Below are 18,549 nucleotides of genomic sequence, written 5' to 3'. Positions count from 1 at the left end.
CTCAGAAAAATTGTATCTACAAAATGAGTTAAGAAAGTTGATTTATTATTTTTTTCATTTTAATCTGTATAACATATTGAATATCTTCATGTAAGGTACTCCAGGGAAACTCCTAGTTAGGATGCTCAGGAAAGTTTGAAATCTCTAAGGCTGCTTTAGAAATTTCCATCTTGTACCAGATGGTTTTCCAGAATTCTAAGCTTATTACAAGATTCCCAGGAGCTCATGAGGCAGATCAGAAAACTAAGTAGTATCTGGATCCCTTCTGCGACGCTGTGTGTACTTTTGACTTTCAGAAACTTGATTCAATTCAAGTTAGAAAACACGTACTGCATACTTACTGTATGGCAGACGACATAAAGGTGAAGGCCTCTGCCTTAAAGTACCTTATTATCAAACAGGAGAAATACACAGACGAGCAAAGAAATTAAGGCTAGTAAGTAAAAGAGAGATCTGTGTAAGATCCATGGGTGGCAAGAAGAGAATGGCAGAATTACACAAGGAGCAGCTTCTGCTCTGACCCCCATTTACCTCACTTTTCTATGTGAAGCAGTCGGATGATAAAAATTACACTTGTTTTATAGAGTGTTTCATTGACTTACAAAGCACCAAATACAGGGTGGCATAAAAGTAGGTTTATACTTATTTCTATGGAAAATAATACAATAATTAAAAACAAGAATATGAGAATTAACTCTGTTTCAAGTACTCCAACCTATATACATACCAGTATGCTGAGGTTTTCTTGGGATATAACATGTCCTGGTGTTTCAGAAACTGGAGATAATCAGAGTACCCCATGTAAAAACACTTGAAACGCGTGACTTTGTAAGTGGGGACGTGGATATTTTTTCCTTAACAAAATTATTTGAAGCCAAACCATTAGAGTCTATCTTTGTAGAGTTTTATCAAACATCTCCTTTGAATGATAGACAGAAGGTATTAAGTCATTGATATAAAAATGTATTAATTGAATACAGACACCAGAAGAAAGATTCACTAGATGTGAATCTCAAGAAGAAATTTATCTGTTGAAGTGGAATGCCCCTGGTCAACAGAAGGTCCAAATTTTATCAGTAAGAATCCAGCTGTCATTTGCTTACTCTGCACACAGGGAAGAACCTCACATTGAACTTTTGGCGTCCTGCACTATGCCCTGTGTGCTTATGCCCAAACGTGTCAACCACTGTAGGTAAGCCCTGGTTTCATCTTTTGATCAATGGACTGAGACCTGTCCAATCAGAACTATGGAAGTTATGTCTTCATTTGCACTAATACTGACCAGTCAGAATGGTACAAATTGAAAACTTCACTTACATGTAATGAGGCAGAATGAAAACTGTGCTGGGGAAAATTCTCTGTAAAAGGTGATCTCTCCTTTGTCTCAGCAGATCACAGTTTAGGCTGCTACCTGGATCTGTGTCTTTTGGACTGCAGCTCTCTCTCTCTTCTTCCAAATTCTTTATTACGGTCTAAAATTAATTTTGGTTTACATGGCATTTAGTTATAAAGACAGACGCTATGCTAAATGTTTTGAGTAGACAGAGAGAGCGAGATTAAGACAGGGAAGTAGAGTTTATATAGTATTTGAAAGGGATGCAGGAGCAGAGGTCAGAAAAGCTACGCCTAAGAATATTTAGCTTCTTACAGCACAAAAGTGCAGGATTCTCAGATTAATCACTGGAAACCTAGGGAAACTACAGTCACCTTACAGATGATAGCTGAATAGTGATTTTCCCCTCCCCCTTTATGCCTTCGAGTCTTTCTCAAATTCTTTGCATTGTCAGGCTTTTCCTGGGACCCACTTAGGAAATAGGATTCTAAGATAATTAGATTAAGTTTTCTCCCTTGTCATGCAGTAGAAATAGTATGGCGCTTACCTTGAATTGACAATAGATCCTAATTTGTGCCTGCCAAAATTACCCTGAACATAGACCTGTAAATTGGATTACTAATTTGCTTTTTATTATGTTTATTATTGTTTCCATACTTATATTGTAATTTCACACAGAATATATATGGAAAATGGCCAAGAATTACTAAACAAATGATAAACCACTACAGAGCTGTTACTTTCTGTTTATATAGGAAAGTGATAAGTTATAAAATGGTTTGAGCAGAAACTAAGATGAGACTAGACCTAGGTTTCAGTTCTACTTTTCCCATATATTAGTTGCATAAATTTGAGCAATATATTCAAAATAAAAAATAGAACTATGATTTTATTTCACAATTTTTAAACAATTTTTATGTATTTATTTTTAGAGGGGAAGGGAGGGGGAAAGAGAGGAAGAGAAACATCATTGTGTGGTTGCCTCTCACGTGCCCTCTACTGGGGACCTGGCCTGTAGCTCAGGCACATGTACCGAGTGGGAATTGAACCTGTGACTCTTTGGTTCCTAGGCCTGCACTCAATTGAACCACATTGGACAGGTCACATTCTTAAATTATGTTTTAACATGCAAAAAAATGGGGATATTGTTGAATTGCTTGGGCAGATTAAAATAAATAATGCATAAAGAATACTCAACAGACAGCCTTGCACATACTAAGCACTCAGTAATGATAGAGTTACAGTTATCACTATCATCATCATCATAGTTATCATATTTGTTGAGTAAAGCATAAATTGTTTGATATGCAACTTGGTATTTGGCCTGAAAAATGCTAACTGCAAAATAAAATGACAATATTTAGGGGAGATTAATGCATAAATTGAGATTTGTGTTTTCAGGAGAGTGGGGGTATGGGCTGTTTAGCAAAATATTAGCTGATCAAGGAGGTGTGTGTGTATGTGTATGCATATTTGAAAAGCTGTCATAAAGAGCAAAAAAAGCATGTTCAAGTTCATGAATGTGTGAGAATAAGATATTTTGGGAAAACTGAAAATAGTTCAATTTAGCTGAAGTTTAAAGTTTGATAAAGGGAAATGTATTATTAGTCAGGTTCTCCAGAGAAATAGATTTATTGTGAGAATTGGCTCACACAGTTACGGAAGCTGAAAAGCCCAATAATCTGGCATCTGAAGCTGAAGACCTAGTGGAACTGGTGGGGTAAATTCCAGTCCCAGTCTGAAGGGCTGAGACCCTGGAGAGCTGGCGGTGCAGAAAAAGACTGAGATCCCAGCTCAGAAACAATCAGGAAGAGAGAGTCAATTCTCTCTTGTTTGCCTTTTGTTCTATTTGGGCCTCCAATGGATTGATGAGTCACAGCCATGCTGGAAAGGGCAATATACTTTATCAGTCCTTTGATTCAAATGTTACTCTCATCCAGAAACACTCCCACAGACACACCCAGAAAAATGTTTAACCAAGCATTGGGCATCCCATGGCCCAGTCAAGATGACACATAGAATTAACCATCGTAGGCAGAGATGGAGGAGAAATAGGGATGAAACAATACACACAATTTATCAATTATGAATGAGGCTAAAGAATTTGGATTTTATGTTAAGGGTGAACAGATGCTGATCAGATTTTTTGGTGGGCTAATAGCAATATCAAATGTGGTTTAAGAAAAAATAATGGGCTTAGTGTGTGGAAAATGAATTATAAGGGGACAGACTTGAATCAGCGAAACAAAAATACAGGTAATTATGAGGATCTAGACAAGAAATAATNACCCAGGCATGTGCCCTGACTGGGAATTGAACCGCGATCGTGTGGTTCGCAGGCCCACGCTCAATCCACTGAGCTACACCAGCCAGGTGGATTTTATGTTAAGGGTGAACAGATGCTGATCAAATTTTTTGGTGGGCTTATAACAATATCAAATGTGGTTTAAGAAAAAATAATGGGCTTAGTGTGTGGAAAATGAATTATAAGGGGACAGACTTGAATCAGCGAAACAAAAATACAGGTAATTATGATGATCTAGACAAGAAATAATGAGGGCTTGAACTAAGGCAGTGGTGGAGAACATAGAGAGAAGAGGGTAAATAAACTAAAATTTAGAGAAGTTGAGATTGAAGCAGGAGCACTATTACCAAAAAGGGAGGAGTCAAGGCTGACACCTATGTTTTTGTTCTGAGTTAGTTGTGCATGAGACAACTCAGACATTCAGAGAGAGGGAACAGCAGGGTGAAAGAGAAAAGCTCAGATGAGAACAAGCTTGGCCTGAGGCCTACAGGACATTATGGTAGAGGTATCTGGTAGATACCTGGACATTACAGATCAGAAGTCAAGATGTAAACTAAAAATTTAAAATAAAAAATCAGCCAGTTATAGGATGGTAACGGGAGTGGTCAAGCACTTCCTGGAAAATACGTGGAAAGAGAAATGGGACATACATGAAAAATTAGGAAGAGAGGAAAGAGTAGGGGATGGAAGAGAATGAGAGGCAGAATGTGAGCTCTAGTCTTAAATAATAGCACTTGATGCACGACATCATAGGGCTCTCAGTTACCATCTCAGGAAGAAAAGAAAAAACAGAGTTCAGAGATTCTGAATGACACATCTTAATACAATTCTTCAAACTTTGCCTCTTCCTCATTTTTGTCCTTTGACTTTCCCAATCCATTTCACCACAATGGTATCAATAAAACGATTACATGCCTCTGTAATCATTTTGAGGGCACTAAGTAAGAAGATGTCAGGAGACAGCATTTTCCTGCCAGTAGTTTCAGGGAAAACAGGATGACGTAGGGAAGGGCAACTGGAGTGGAGATGACAATGCTCAGTTCATGCTCCAAAGAGGAAGGAACATTGACGTTGAGCCCAGTACTTTCCTAAAAATCTGGTTTTATGTCTATGGGGAAGACTTTAAAAATCCTGTAGATTTCTTTCTAATTATTGTGGTAAGAAACGAGGCAGACGAATGAGAAACATTAGCTGTAGATATAGAGGGACCATTTGGCAGGGACATTCCTGATGTCACGGATTTTAGAAACCTGATTGTAATGAAGCAGAAACAACAGGGTGAGGAGCACCTCAGCAAGTGCTTTTTAATTTATTTATCCCTGGTGGAAGGACAGAGGTTTCTAGGAAGAGAGTTGAAGAAATAAAGATTCAGGTAATTCTTTGACAGTTGACATTTGATGTTTATTACTAAAACCACCTTCCTTTCTATTTTATGATTATCTTCCCCTCACATAGGAAAGCATATCACTCCTGGTTGTGGAAACCAGCTTTCAGCTTAACTTGATCATCTTTGCCCAGAATCAGCTGCCGTTGACTTCAGTTTAGAGATTAGAGGCCGTTGCAATATCTGTAACTTCCCTTCAAAATATTTAAAGTATTAGGTTGACATATTCTTGGGTGGTACTCTAAGTCCAAAATAAGGCCTTTTTTTACTCACAGTACCAAGACATTTGGCTGATATTCCAACCTGACCACATTCTTCTGTCTTTTGCAGGAACTTCATTAAAATTATTTCCTAATTTGAGTAAAATGTTATTTTTTTCACCAACTGGCTTCTTAGGATTAGTGAAATCTTTTGTTTTATCTGTTTAAATACGTGATAATAAAACATGCAGGTTTGACAAACATGCTACTCCTCCACTATTTTGACTAGGAAATAAAACATTTGTCTCTTCTCCTGGGAAAAGAACAGTTCATTAAACATACAACAAAAACAAAATAGAACAAAATTTAAAACAAGATAGCCTCTCACTTAAACTCACAATACATGGGCAGAACATTGGACTCTTTCTACCCTCTCCCAGTCTCTCAGTAGTGGATATTCTTTCCATTCTCTGGACTTATCGACAGCAATCTGTTGTATTGAAATGACTTGTCTTAACTCCGAAGGGCTCAGTAACTACCTGGATTCCTGTTTCCACAGCTGGCCCTTGCTCTCCAACTCTAGAACGAGGAGAGTTGCCACATTTCTGCACTGCGCTGAGACTTGTTGCAGCCGTGTCTGTCTCTCTCCTTCTCCTTTCTGGGTCCCACAATGGCTGCCTCTCTTCTCTCTTGCCCTTATTTCCATTCCTAACCCAAGTTGGTTTTATAGCAACGTTCCATCATGATTTCTGTTCACCTAAAATCCCCTCAGTGCTTCCAAGAAGCATAACTTGGTAGAAGTAGGCTGATTTTTATGAATCTGGATGAGAGAGTTTAGGAGTGGAGATTTCTACTAAATCACCACCTATCATCTATATTCATTGGAATGTGTACCAGAATACAGATATCTCCACAGACCCCGATATACTACCATACATTTATGATAAATATAAGTGAATGTAATACTACAATATAGCCCTGGCTGGTGTGGTTCAGTGGATTGAGTGCTGGTCAGTGAACCAAAGGGTCACCAGTATGATTCCTTGTCAAGGCATATGCCTGGGTTGCAGGCCAGGTCTCTAGTGGGAGATGTGTAAGAGGCAAACGTACATTAATGTTTCTCTCCCTCTCCTTCTCCCTCCCTTCTATTGTGTTTGAAAATAAATAAATAAAATCTTTAAAAAATACTACAACATGGAATATCTGTTGTTTACCCTCATAACTGAATAGCTGACTAGGAGCTGGGGTTCAGTGCTGCTGCCACCCAGCATCACCAGAGTACTGCACCACATCCCCCTAGCTGGGAAAAGATCAAAATCTGAAGTGCAGTTTTTACTGGATGTGTATCGCTTGTGCAACATTGTAAAACTGGAAAATTGTAAGTTTAATCATTGTAAGTCAGGGACTATTTATATATAAGTAAGTAGTATTTTCAGAGAAGCAATATGAAGTAGATGGCTCGCACACATCCCAGCCGCAATAATAACGAACATTGAATATTGAGAACATGAGAGTCTATTTTAAGTTGGGCTCTAATCAAATAAAGTGGAGAGAGAGACATGCTAGACACAGATAAATATGATCCGTTTCTGCTGACTGAGGGTGTGTGTAAAAGAGAGATCATACTTGTTTTGGTACAAGACAGAGAGTGATTACAACCTCTTGAGAATAGAGTACTCTAGAGAGCACAGTCACAACCAATGGGTGAAAGCCATTGGTTATGAGTGGCTTTCATTGGTTATGAAAGCCAAAGGTTGTGAATCCTACCCGTAAGAACTGTCTGCAGATTTGCAGGGTATAAAAGTTGAACTTGTCTTGTGAACATTTTCATCTCCAACCCTACAAATTTTAAACAGAGACTACCAGTCAGGGATATTGTAGACAGCGTTTCTTTAGTAGGTGAGTGGTTGGGTTGGATGAACTTTTTTAAAAATAGGGGGAGTTCTAATTCCCAGGGTGTAAATAGAGTCAGTGAAGCATAATGGAAAAGGATGTTAGATTTTGAGTCAGAAAAGCTGTCCACAGTTCCTAGCTCTGTTTCACGGGTCCTATAAACTTGAGGAGCCCCATTTCTTTCATCGGTAAAATGGTGATGATAATACCTACCGGCCAGGAAGTGAGGATGAAGTTAGAGAACACCTGAAGCACCTAGGACCTAGTAGGTACTACTAACTGGATTTTCCCGTTAATTCTACAGATGTTGACTCTGGGACAGTTCTTTGCCCCAACATCGATATGATCTGGGGGAAGAGAGAATGGGGGGCATGTGCGAAGCACAGATTGCTGAAACAGGATGGCAGTACTGCTCTGTGCCACCACATGACAGCTCTGTTTCTAATCCTAACTGTGCCAGGATAAAATCATCAGAACCATGACAAGCAGATTCCTTGTACTTTCAGTTCAGATGTCAGTAATTGAATTAACCCTTAGACAATAGAAATGCATCAGGCATGCATCCCAACGATTTGCTGAGTGCCTACGAGGAGCCAGACACTGTATTCCCATCCCTAACAAATTTAGGAATAAAGTAACTAGGGTTCAGAGTCGCATGCAGAATAATGAATTACAATCTTAAAGTCTACCTCAAAATTAGGTAGCTTTCATTGAAATTTAAAATGAATCTTACTCTTGCTTTCAACGTCTTCCGGGTAGATTATTTTAGCAAGGGAACATCATGCCTAATTACTTAAAACATACCTTTTTATAGGAAGTACATTAATATGTGTTCAACCACTGCTGTCCTTGAAGTAAAAATAAGAGTTTTACCTGGTTTTCTTTTTTTTTTTTTCTCCGACTGAATTTTTATGTCCTATTCCCCCTTAAATTCACACAAACGCTTGAGGGAGAATTTTAGCATAACAAGTTTACAAGTCCTCAGCGAATTTGTTAGGCAATACTATAGGAAAAATCTTTTCAGGTTTTTTAAAAACGTGGGCAAAGCACACCACTCAAAAGTATTTTTGTAGCTTTGTACATTGAAGGTTACAGTGAATCAATTGCAGGCCATCAGGAGAAAGAAACCACAGATTAATTTGGACAGGAAATGCCATTTAAATGATTTTTAACCAATTAATAGAGGATTAACTTCTGAGTGCTAATGATAATACTAAAAAACATTGGAAAAGCAAAAACAGGAAGAAGACACTAACCTTGGGGCTGATGCAGAATACTCAAGGAAGGAAAACACTTAAAAGAGACCACCTCCACTCTCAAGACTGAGGGATGGCTGTGACCACTGGATGGGTGACAGGTGGGTCTGTCACTGGCTGGCAAGTTGCCCACTAGTGCACCTTCAAGACTGGCTGGAAATCCCACCAAATTTCCTGGGAAATTGGCTGTGGTGCTTGTGCAATTTTCTGGGAAGGTTGCCTGTTGGAACTGTGCTGAACTCCCCAGAAAGTCAGCTTGGGTGCTGACAGAACCCCGGGGTGTCAGTGAAAGTCACCAGGAGGTAAACACCACTGGGTGCCCCGCATACTACAAGCAAGAAAAGGGTAGCACACTGGAATGGGTCGGAAGGAGCACGACCCCCTCTGCAGTGTCCCTCCAGCATCCCCCATGGACCAGACATAACACCACGCCCCCCCGGCAGAAAACAACAGATGTTTACAGAGTCTGACTGATTTCACAAAATAGAACACTAAAGAACAGGTTTGTTGCTGAGAGGCAAAACATTTTTAAAATGGGCATTAAGGCCATTAATAGCTTTCATCTGTGGAGATCTGGGTTGGATACGTTGAATCTGCAAATTTACAGAAGTATGAAGCCTGAGAAGTAGAATTAACTTGTTGTTAAAATGGAAATAAGGAATACAGGTAACATTGTTGGCACTCAAGGATAAGTCTCCCTGAAAGAGTGGTTTGGCTTTTGTTCCTGGCTCCTGGGAGGTTACCTCTAAGTGCTTGCAATGTCCCTCCTGATAAGTATGTGTGTTTACCTGGGGACCCTGGGCCACACTAGACAGTCCATGCTAACACTGCAATTTATGGTGGATTTCTTTGTTCAAGCAGTATTGGACTCATCTCTGGAGAGGCTGGAGGTTAAGGTCAGCCAGGTGGGCAGTCAGCCATGTCTATGTGACTGCCCTCCTAGGAAAAATCGTGGACACCAAGGATTGGTGAGCTTCTACAGTGACTGACTGTGACTGTTGTCACACACCATTAATGGGAGAAATAAGCACTGTCAACACAACTCCACTGGCACACAAGTAAAAGCTCCACACCTGATTTTTCTGGGACCCTGATCTATGAGTCTTCCTATTGCCAATTTTAATCTGTATTTTTTTGTTATAATAAACTGTAACTATGAGTATAACAGTTCAAGTTCAGAGGGCTGACTGACCATCTGTTCTGATAAATACATGTTTATTAGTTATCTATTGGTACATAAAAATCACTTCAAAACTTAGCATTTTGAAATGACCCATTTTTATTTTATATTTTAAGAGATTTTATTTACTTATTTTTAGAGAGGGGGAAGGGAGGGAGAAGGAGAGGGGGAGAAATATTGATGTGTGAGAGATACATCTGTTTGGTTGCCTCTTGCACACCTGGCCCACAACCCAGACATATGCCCTGACCTTTTAGTTCACAGGCCAGCACTCAATCCACTGAGCTACACCACCCAGGGCTAAAACAACCTATTTTTAATCTCACTGTTCTTGTGGGTCAGGAATTTGGGGGTGACATAATTGAGTCCTCTACTTCAGGATCTCTCATAAGACTGCAGAAAATGGTATGAGTTGAGGCCATGGTCTCAAATAAAGGCTCAAACATTCCAAACTCATTTAGATAATCCTTGACAGAATTAATATTCTCAAGGGTTGCTGGACTGAGGGCCTCAGTTCCTCACTGGCTGCTGGCTGGAGTCCACCCTTAGTTTCTTGCCACACAACCTCACCTAGGACAGCTCAAAACCTGGAACCTGTTTCATCACAGCAAGCATATGAGAAGAACCAGAGAGAGAGAGAGAGCACCAGCAAGATGAAAGTCACAGCACTTTATTTTATTTTTGACTTTAATTATATTTTTTCATTACCATTTGGTCCACTTTACTCCCTTCCCCCCACTCCCTGTAATCACCACGCTGTTGTCCACGTCCACGAGTCCCTTTTTCCTCTTGCTCCATCCCTTCACCCACTACTCTCCTCCTACTTAGCTGTCAGCCTGCTCTCTATCTATGGGTCTGTCTCTATTTTGCTTGTTAGTTTAGTTTGTTTACTAGACTCTACATATGAATGAAATCATATGGTGTTTGTCTTTCTCTGACTGGCTTATTTCACTTAGCATAATGTTCTCCAGGCCCATCTATCCTGTTGCAAAGGGTAAAACTATCCTCTCTTTTACAGTCTTGTAGTATTCCATCGTGTAAATGTCCCATAATTGTTTATCCACTCATCTACTAATGTACACTTGGGCTACTTCCATATCTTGGCAATTTTAGCAACACTGCAATGAACGTAGGGCTGCTTATGTTCTTTCAAATTTGTGTGTAGGGTTCTTCACATAATTTCTCAGAAGTGGAATCACTGGGGCAAAAGGCAGATTCATATTTAATTTTTCAAGGTTTCTCCACACTGCTTTCCACAGTGGCTGCAGCGGTCTCCATTCCCAACAAGATTTCAAAAGGGTTCCCCTTTCTCCACATCCTCATCAGCACTTATTGTTTGTTGATTTATTAATGATAGCCATTCTGACAGATGTGAGATGGTATCTCATTGTGGTTTTAATTTGCATTTCTCTGATTATTAGTGATGTTGAGCATCTTTTCATATGTCTATTGACCATCTCTATGTCCTCTTTGAAGAAGTGTCCGTTCAAGTCCTTTGCCCATTTTTTAATTGGATTTTTGGTTTTATTCAGTTTTGAGTTTTATATGTTCTTTATAAATTTTGGATATTAACACCTTATCAGATGTAGCAGTGAATACGTTCTCCCATTCTATGGGTTGTCTTTTTATTTTGCTGATTATTTCTTTTGCTGTGCAAAAACTTTTTAGTTTGACATTGTCCCATTTATTTGTTTTTTCTCTTGTTTCCCTTGCCTGGGGAGATATCTGATAAATATTGTTACTAGCTATGTCTAAGATTTTACTGTCTGTTTTTTTTCTAGGATTTTTATGGTTTAGGGCCTAACATTTAAATCTTGAATCCAGCACTTTTAGTCTGATTTTGGAATTGACGTCATCTCTCTTTGCCACATCCTATTTGTTAGAAGCAAGTCACTAGGTCAAGGTCACATGCAAGAGAGAGGATTACACAAGAGCAGGAGGAGGTAAGAGTCATTAGGAGCCATGTCAAAAGCTGCCTACCATAGATACTTAAAACTACCTTAGAAGGAGTGAAAATAATCATGGCTGCGATAATATTTAACATAGAAGGTGTTTCTTCTTAATGTTTAGTGTTGTTAGTCTACAAAGTATAGTTTTGGCTCTGATCTCTAATTTGAGTTTCTGCTTTAGTAAATGACCTGTTTATCCCATATTATTTAATAATTGAAAGTTGGCTTGGTTCTGGCTGGTTTCACTCCTGGGAGTAGAGCCCTGCCAGACTATTGACCACCAAGCACTGAGGTTGATGTAATTATTTCTAATGTCAGGCACTATAGGTTCTGCTTGCCTGGACATTAGAGAGTGCTTTCGCTCGATTCCCTATTACTGTCTTATTTATTGTTTTTTGTCACTGGCTCTGTCCCAGAGTTACCCATTTCCTGAGCTGCTGGGGAACACACTTTATCTGTTATGTCATTCCTATGGTCAGCCTTCTGTGAAAGCATCAGGCTTGACAGAGGACTTATTCCTCCCTAATTAAATGTGTGTTCTGTGGGTTGGGAGGCTTATTATGCAATACTCTATCCCTACCCTATGCTTGACCAGGGCTCCAGAATTGGACTCTCATGGTTTGTGAAAACATATATAATCACAGTATTTTTAATACTTCAGATATACAGGTATAGAATGATCCAATGAGATCATTGCACATGCTCACACACTGTGGAAACAGGTGTAAATATGGGCATTTAAGGAAAAAAACTATTGGTTAAAAATGGCTATGAACTTGGAAAGATTATTTAGCAAAGCAAAATATTCATAATGTGTGACAGTTTTTCCAAGAAGACTAAATTCAGCTTCCCGTGCTATTGGAGCTTTGTCATTCTCAAGGTCAATTTCATTAACCCTGCTCTCTTTTGGGCATGCTCAGCCATTGTTCTCCACAGCAAGACAGGAATTTGTAACCCGAAATTGTTTATGCCCCGTCATTGGACCTTTATGTGCATGTGGAGCTCCTTTTCCCACTGGCAGTTGGTCAAGCATAACCTTCTATGAGTTTAAGCTCTTCCCAAATTGTAGAGCTTCCTTTGGTTTGTTGAATGATTACAATAGTTTTAGTAATGCCCTCCAGTCATAGCTCAAATTTCATACCACTGTTTCGCATAAACCAAAAGCAAATTCCTGATTCTTTAAGTCATAAATGACAAGGGTCTAAACTTTGGTAAGGCTTTAATAATATTTACAAGGAGATTCTCTACTTCTGCTACTCATTGCTTGTTTTTGCCTTTCTGGACTTAGTAGTTCAAGGGTTACAGAAATGATATTTCCAGGATTGAGGGGTACATATGATGAATCCTGCTACAACCCCTTCCACCTTTCAAGAATCCAAGTCAAATCACTCCAGAACACAAAGATACAGTTACCAAACAACAAATAAAAGTAGAAGGAAATGATTAATTCCTGTCTTGAAGGGAGTATCATCCAACATTTCCTCCATATGCAAAACACGGTGCCTGCCTAGCCGAACAGCGGTAGGCAGATTTATATGTTGGCCCTTAAAATTCCCACTCCCTCCCCAATTCACCCCTTGCCTGCTCCAGAGTACACACCCTGTTTAATCTTCTCCACTTGAGTGTGTACATGTAGCATGTGAATATGACTGACGTCACTTCTGTGATTAGAGTGCAGTTTATGGCAAGGGTGAAGGCATTTTAACTTATGTGATGAAGGCCTTTAATCAGTTGACTTTATGATAATCAGGAGAAATATTAGCATAGTTGAAACAGATTCTCTCTCTCTCTTTCTCTCTCTGGCTTTGATGAAGGAAGGTGCCATGAACCCTATAGCTGCAATAACAACCGCGGGGACTTCGAAGAGTGCCTCTAGCCCAAAACCTCAGATTCTCGAGACTACAGCCCCAGCTGACATTCCGATCGCAGATTTGTGAGATCCTGAGCAGAAGACTCAATTAAGCTATGCTTAGACCTTAGTCCATAGAAACTGTGAGGTAATGAATGTGTGTTGTTTTAAGCCACTAAGGTTGTGGTAATTTGTTGGGCAGCAATAGATAACTGATACAGATTTTGACACCTGGGAGTGAGATACTGTTGTAAAAAATACAGAATATGTGGGAGTGGCTTTGGTGTGGGTGAAGGCTAGAATAATTTGGAAGAGCAGGACAGAGAATATATAAATACCTAAATGACTTTGAACAGATAGACTGTCAGTAGGACTACGGACCATAGGAAAACTGCTGGTGAGGGTTTAAAAAAAGTGAGGAACCCGTTACTAGAAACTGGAAAGAAGGGGATCCTTGTTATATAGTGGCAGAAAACTTAGCCAACTTTCCTCCTGCAATTATGTGACAAATAGAACTGGCAAAAAATAAAATTGGTTATCCAGCTAAAGGATTTCTAAACAGTGTTGGAGCTGCTGCCGGGCTTCTTCCTGCTGCTGCCAGTAAATTGTGAGAGGGAAGATAAATTGAGGGGGCCGTTATGGTACAAAAGCAGCTAGGACTAGATGATTTAGAAAATTCTCAGCCTTTTTGCATGACAAAAGTCAGAGATGGCAGCTGAACTTGCAGCAGAAAGGTTGAGTGTGTGTGACTGTACCGCCTTTAGCTAAAACTTCTGAAAGATTAAAAGGTCAAAAGATTCAGTCACACAAAGGGCCCTTGTATTGAAATTGTGTGCCTCACAGATCCCCTCAATCAAATAGGGGACCACTGTGAAGTTTAAGAGCATTTAACCCCCAGGGATCTTAGCAGGAGTGAAAGAGAGAAAGGATTATCTCAAAAAGATCTGTGGGTGTGGCTTTTGTTTAATGGAGTGAAAATCCAGGCACAATCCTTAAAGTTCCAGAGAAAACTTGTTTACCAACAGGAACACCATCAGCTTGGACCAGAAGGAGCAGAGAGTACAAAATCAAAGGAGACTGTCAGAATTCCAGGATTCTACTGGAAGTAAGCAGTTAATAAAACTACTCAGCTGAAAATGTGTTCTTTTATATAAAAGGAATCATGACTCAATGGGCAGAACCCAGAGCCCCAGGGGTGGAACTGAAAGCCATGGAAAATAATGTGCAGGCTTTGCAAACTAATTGAGGAACTTTGGCTGGAATTCAGAACTGCCAGGGACCAGTGACTCTGTTCCACTTTCCATTTTCCCCTTTTTAAGCCGGAATGTTTAGCTATTATCCTATGCCTGTCTCACCTTTGTACACTCGCCAGTGGGGGTTGATAACTTGTCTCTTCAGTTTTACAAGTGTGCAGATGGAGAGGCACAGTACCCCAGATACTGTACTTAAGAGATAAGCCCTGGCTGGTGTAGCTCAGTGGATTGAGTGCGGGCCTGTGAACCACACGATCCCAGTTCGATTCCCACTCAGAGCACATGCCTGGGCTGTGGGCCGGTTCCCAGCAGGGGACTCAAGAGAGGCAACCACACATTGATCCTTCTCTCCTTCTCCTCTTCCCTTCCCCTCTAAAGATAAATAAATAAAATCTTTAAAAAAAAAACAGAGATAATATCTGGGAGCCTCAAGTTCGCCTACATTTACAGGATGAGATTTCTGGACTTTGATACTAGAATGGGATGAGACACTTAGGGATCTTTAAAAGAGGTGAATGTATTGTACATGTATAAGAAATGTGAATCATTGGGGCTGGAGTTTGGGCTGTTGTAGGTAAATTCTAAAATGGCTCCCCAGATTCCTATCCCCTTGGTGCAAAAGTTTTATGTAATACTCTCCTTTAAATGTAGACAGGGCCTGTGATTGTGATGAATGTCATTCTCATTATTAGTTTACATTCTATAGTGAAGGTCATGGTTTTTTTCAGATGAAATTAATTGATTTGAAATTAATCTGAAGGAAGGGTATCTTGGGTGGGCCTGACCTAATCAGGTTGTGACAGGACAGTAAAAAGCTAGAAAATTCCTGAGCAAGTGGAATAGAAAAACTGAGATAAGAAAATTAAACAAGGCCGAATAGTTTGAGCAGCTTACAGCCAGCTGGTGAATCACAAGACCTTCTCTTCCCTAACCAAGTGCATTTGAGAGCAAAGTGTTCATACCTCTCCTCCCTAACTAGAGAATACATGGATTAAATCTCTCTGGTCTGGAAAATACAGAACAGACACCCAGTTAATGCCAATGTGCCAGCTATATCCAAGGACAGATGTAGTCAGGGGAATAAATAAGGAAAACCCATTAAAAGCGAGGCAGATCCAAGATAAAAGTGAAACAGTATAAGCAGACCAAAGAACATTCTTAAACCCCCATCTATGCTCATTTTGATGCATCAGCAGATGAAGAGTCTGCTGAAACACTCCCATAAGACTCTCAGTCACAGAAAAAGATAAAAAGCCCTCAGGACCAAGACTCAGTGTGGGCTCACTGTAGAACATGACCGTGCACCTTCCAGGGCATGAACCTTTTATTTCCTCCTAAACTCTAAGGGTCCTGAGGAGACTTGCACCCAGGCAAGCACTGGGCAGCAGCAGCTTGGCTCAGGCTTACCCCTGATGCAGTCTCCAGGTCGCACTTTTTCTCTGACTTTCCGGTAAGCAATGGCAGCTCCACCTCAGCCAACTTCTGTTTCTGTGATCTTCACTTCGCAGTGAGCTGCCAGCAGCTCCACCTCGGCTCACTCCTTTCCTATAACTTCTTTAGGGGGTCAATATAGAGCACCCTGCTTAGGCTCTTTCCTGTTGCTTCTCTTATCCCAATTCCTTCCTCTGTTTCACTGTCCCAGCCCTAATAAACAAAATCTCAGAATCTCCTGGACTCATTTTGTGAAATCTTTCCCATGCAAAGTAGAGAACCCACACACGACTGGCTGGTCTGGGGCAGACCTGCCGTGGGCCGATTCTGATGAGATGTCACGCAAAATGTTCTCATTATATTAACAAAGGTTGGATTTTTTCCAGACAAACTTCATCATGTTGTTTTAATCTCCCACATTTGTGGTGATACATTGCCTAGTAGTAGACAACTCATTCTATATCAATCAGGATTCAGCCAGAGAGGCACACGCAGTAAGATATACCTCATGCAATTGTGGGAGCTAGCAAAGCAAACCTATAATCTGTAGGACAGACTGGCAGAAAGGAAAAACCAAGAGTCTCCTGCCAAATATATGTATTGAAAATGTTTTCTTCCACTGTGGCTTGTCTTTATTTTCTTTTTTTATTTTAATATTTTTAATCCTCACCCAAAGGTGTGCTCACTAATTTGAAAGAGAGAGAAAGAAACACGAATTGACCACCTCCGGTATGCGTCCTGACTGAAGATCAAACCCCCAGCCTAGGTATGTGCCTGACTGAAAATCTGTTGTGTGTGTTTTTTTAATGTGCTTTTTGTGCCTTATGTATGATATCTTTGCCTAGTTCAGGGCAATGATGATAGACACCTAGGTTTCTTTAAAAGAACTTTATTATTTCACCATTCATATTTTGATCTATGTTTTATTTGGTTCAGTTAGGAGGTAGTGGAAATATTCATAGTTCTCCAAATAAATATGTGACTTATCTGACACTATTAATATGGTTTTTAAAATTATTCTGAAGTGATATGTTTATCATACATTATTAGTTGTATATGTGTGTATTTCTATAGTTTCTATAATGTTCCATGAGTCTATTTGTTTATCTTTGTGAAGTATCACACTGTCTTAATGACCAGAGTTTGGTAATATATCTTCTTAGTGTATATTATCTGGCTCTGTTATTATAGATATCATCTTGGTTATCATTGGCCCTTCGCATTTTCATGACAATTTTAAACTTAGCTTGTCAACTTCAACAGCTTTATATTACTGCCTTCATGAAAGTGGTATATCTATTTATTTAGCTACTCATTCAATTCTCTTAGTGTTTTGGAATTTCTAGAATTGTCTTACACATCATGTGTTTAGATTTATTTTTAGGTATGCTTTTGATGTGACTATAAATGGTAGTACCATTCAAAATTTTTGTTTTCTATTGTTTTATCATTTACATATAGTTACAGAATATAGTTACATGTCTTTACCTGTATCAGTGCCCTTGCTAAATTCAATGATTACTTCTAATAGTTTAACTAGAGGTTCTTTTGGACCTGTTTCAAACCTATGCACATACTGTGTGTGATGTAAGTCAACTGCATTCAAAGATACTAAAAGTGAGCAAACAAATGAGCCTCCATGGTTATTTTGATTTATCTTTCTTTTATTTTGAAGGGGAAGGCACATACGTGCAGATAAAGTTAAAATATTATAAGGAAATAATACAATGCTACGCTAATGAAGTAAAATCCAGAAGAAAAACCCCAGAGGATTTTGTAGAAAATATATGTCTCAAAAATTGGCTCAAGAATTTTTGGTAGCTTACCAGGTATGAGTTGTCTCAGTAGAATTGTAGGTTTAGTGGAGGATTCGAGCAAAAAGGAAAAAGTACTCATGGACGTAGACAAGAGTCTGGTGATTATGGGTGGGGTGGGGGGAGTATAAGGGTGTTAAATGGTAATGCAAAAAAATCCAAAAACTTTTTTAAAAAAGATACATAATGCACTAAAATGTCTCCATTCCTAGGAAGGCCAATTCCCTGATCTCCAAGCTTCCTTTGTTACAGAGTGACACGATATCTCTTGCTCCTACTTCTCCAGTTCCTGGTCTGAAGCACATAAATATATATGTAGCATACACAGGGGCAGGGTCTTTTTCACCGCTGTATGGTAGAGGTAGACCCCCCATGCCTGGCTTCAGGTGTGGGCGATGTAACTGTAAAGAGTTACGTGCCTCTACCACTTCCCTACTCTAAATTTTCACCCGATAAACTAAATTTTGTATCTACATTACACATGGAGTTGGTAGATTTAGCAAATAACAATAAGGGCTGTCAGTTAAATATGAATTTTAGATATACTTTCAGGTGAATCACACATATGTATATTTTAATCTAAGTATGCCCATGCAAAAATTTAATAATATGTCCTAAAATTTTTTTTTACCTGAAATTTAAATTTTACTGGGAACCCTATATTTTATTCCATGTCCTCAACTGCATAGCTTTAGTAGTGTG

The sequence above is a fragment of the Sturnira hondurensis genome, unplaced genomic scaffold, assembly GCF_014824575.4.
Source record: "Sturnira hondurensis isolate 20B ecotype Veracruz unplaced genomic scaffold, ASM1482457v3 Scaffold0022566, whole genome shotgun sequence".
In the NCBI taxonomy this organism is placed as follows: domain Eukaryota; kingdom Metazoa; phylum Chordata; class Mammalia; order Chiroptera; family Phyllostomidae; genus Sturnira; species Sturnira hondurensis.
This window is presented reverse-complemented; position numbering follows the sequence as displayed.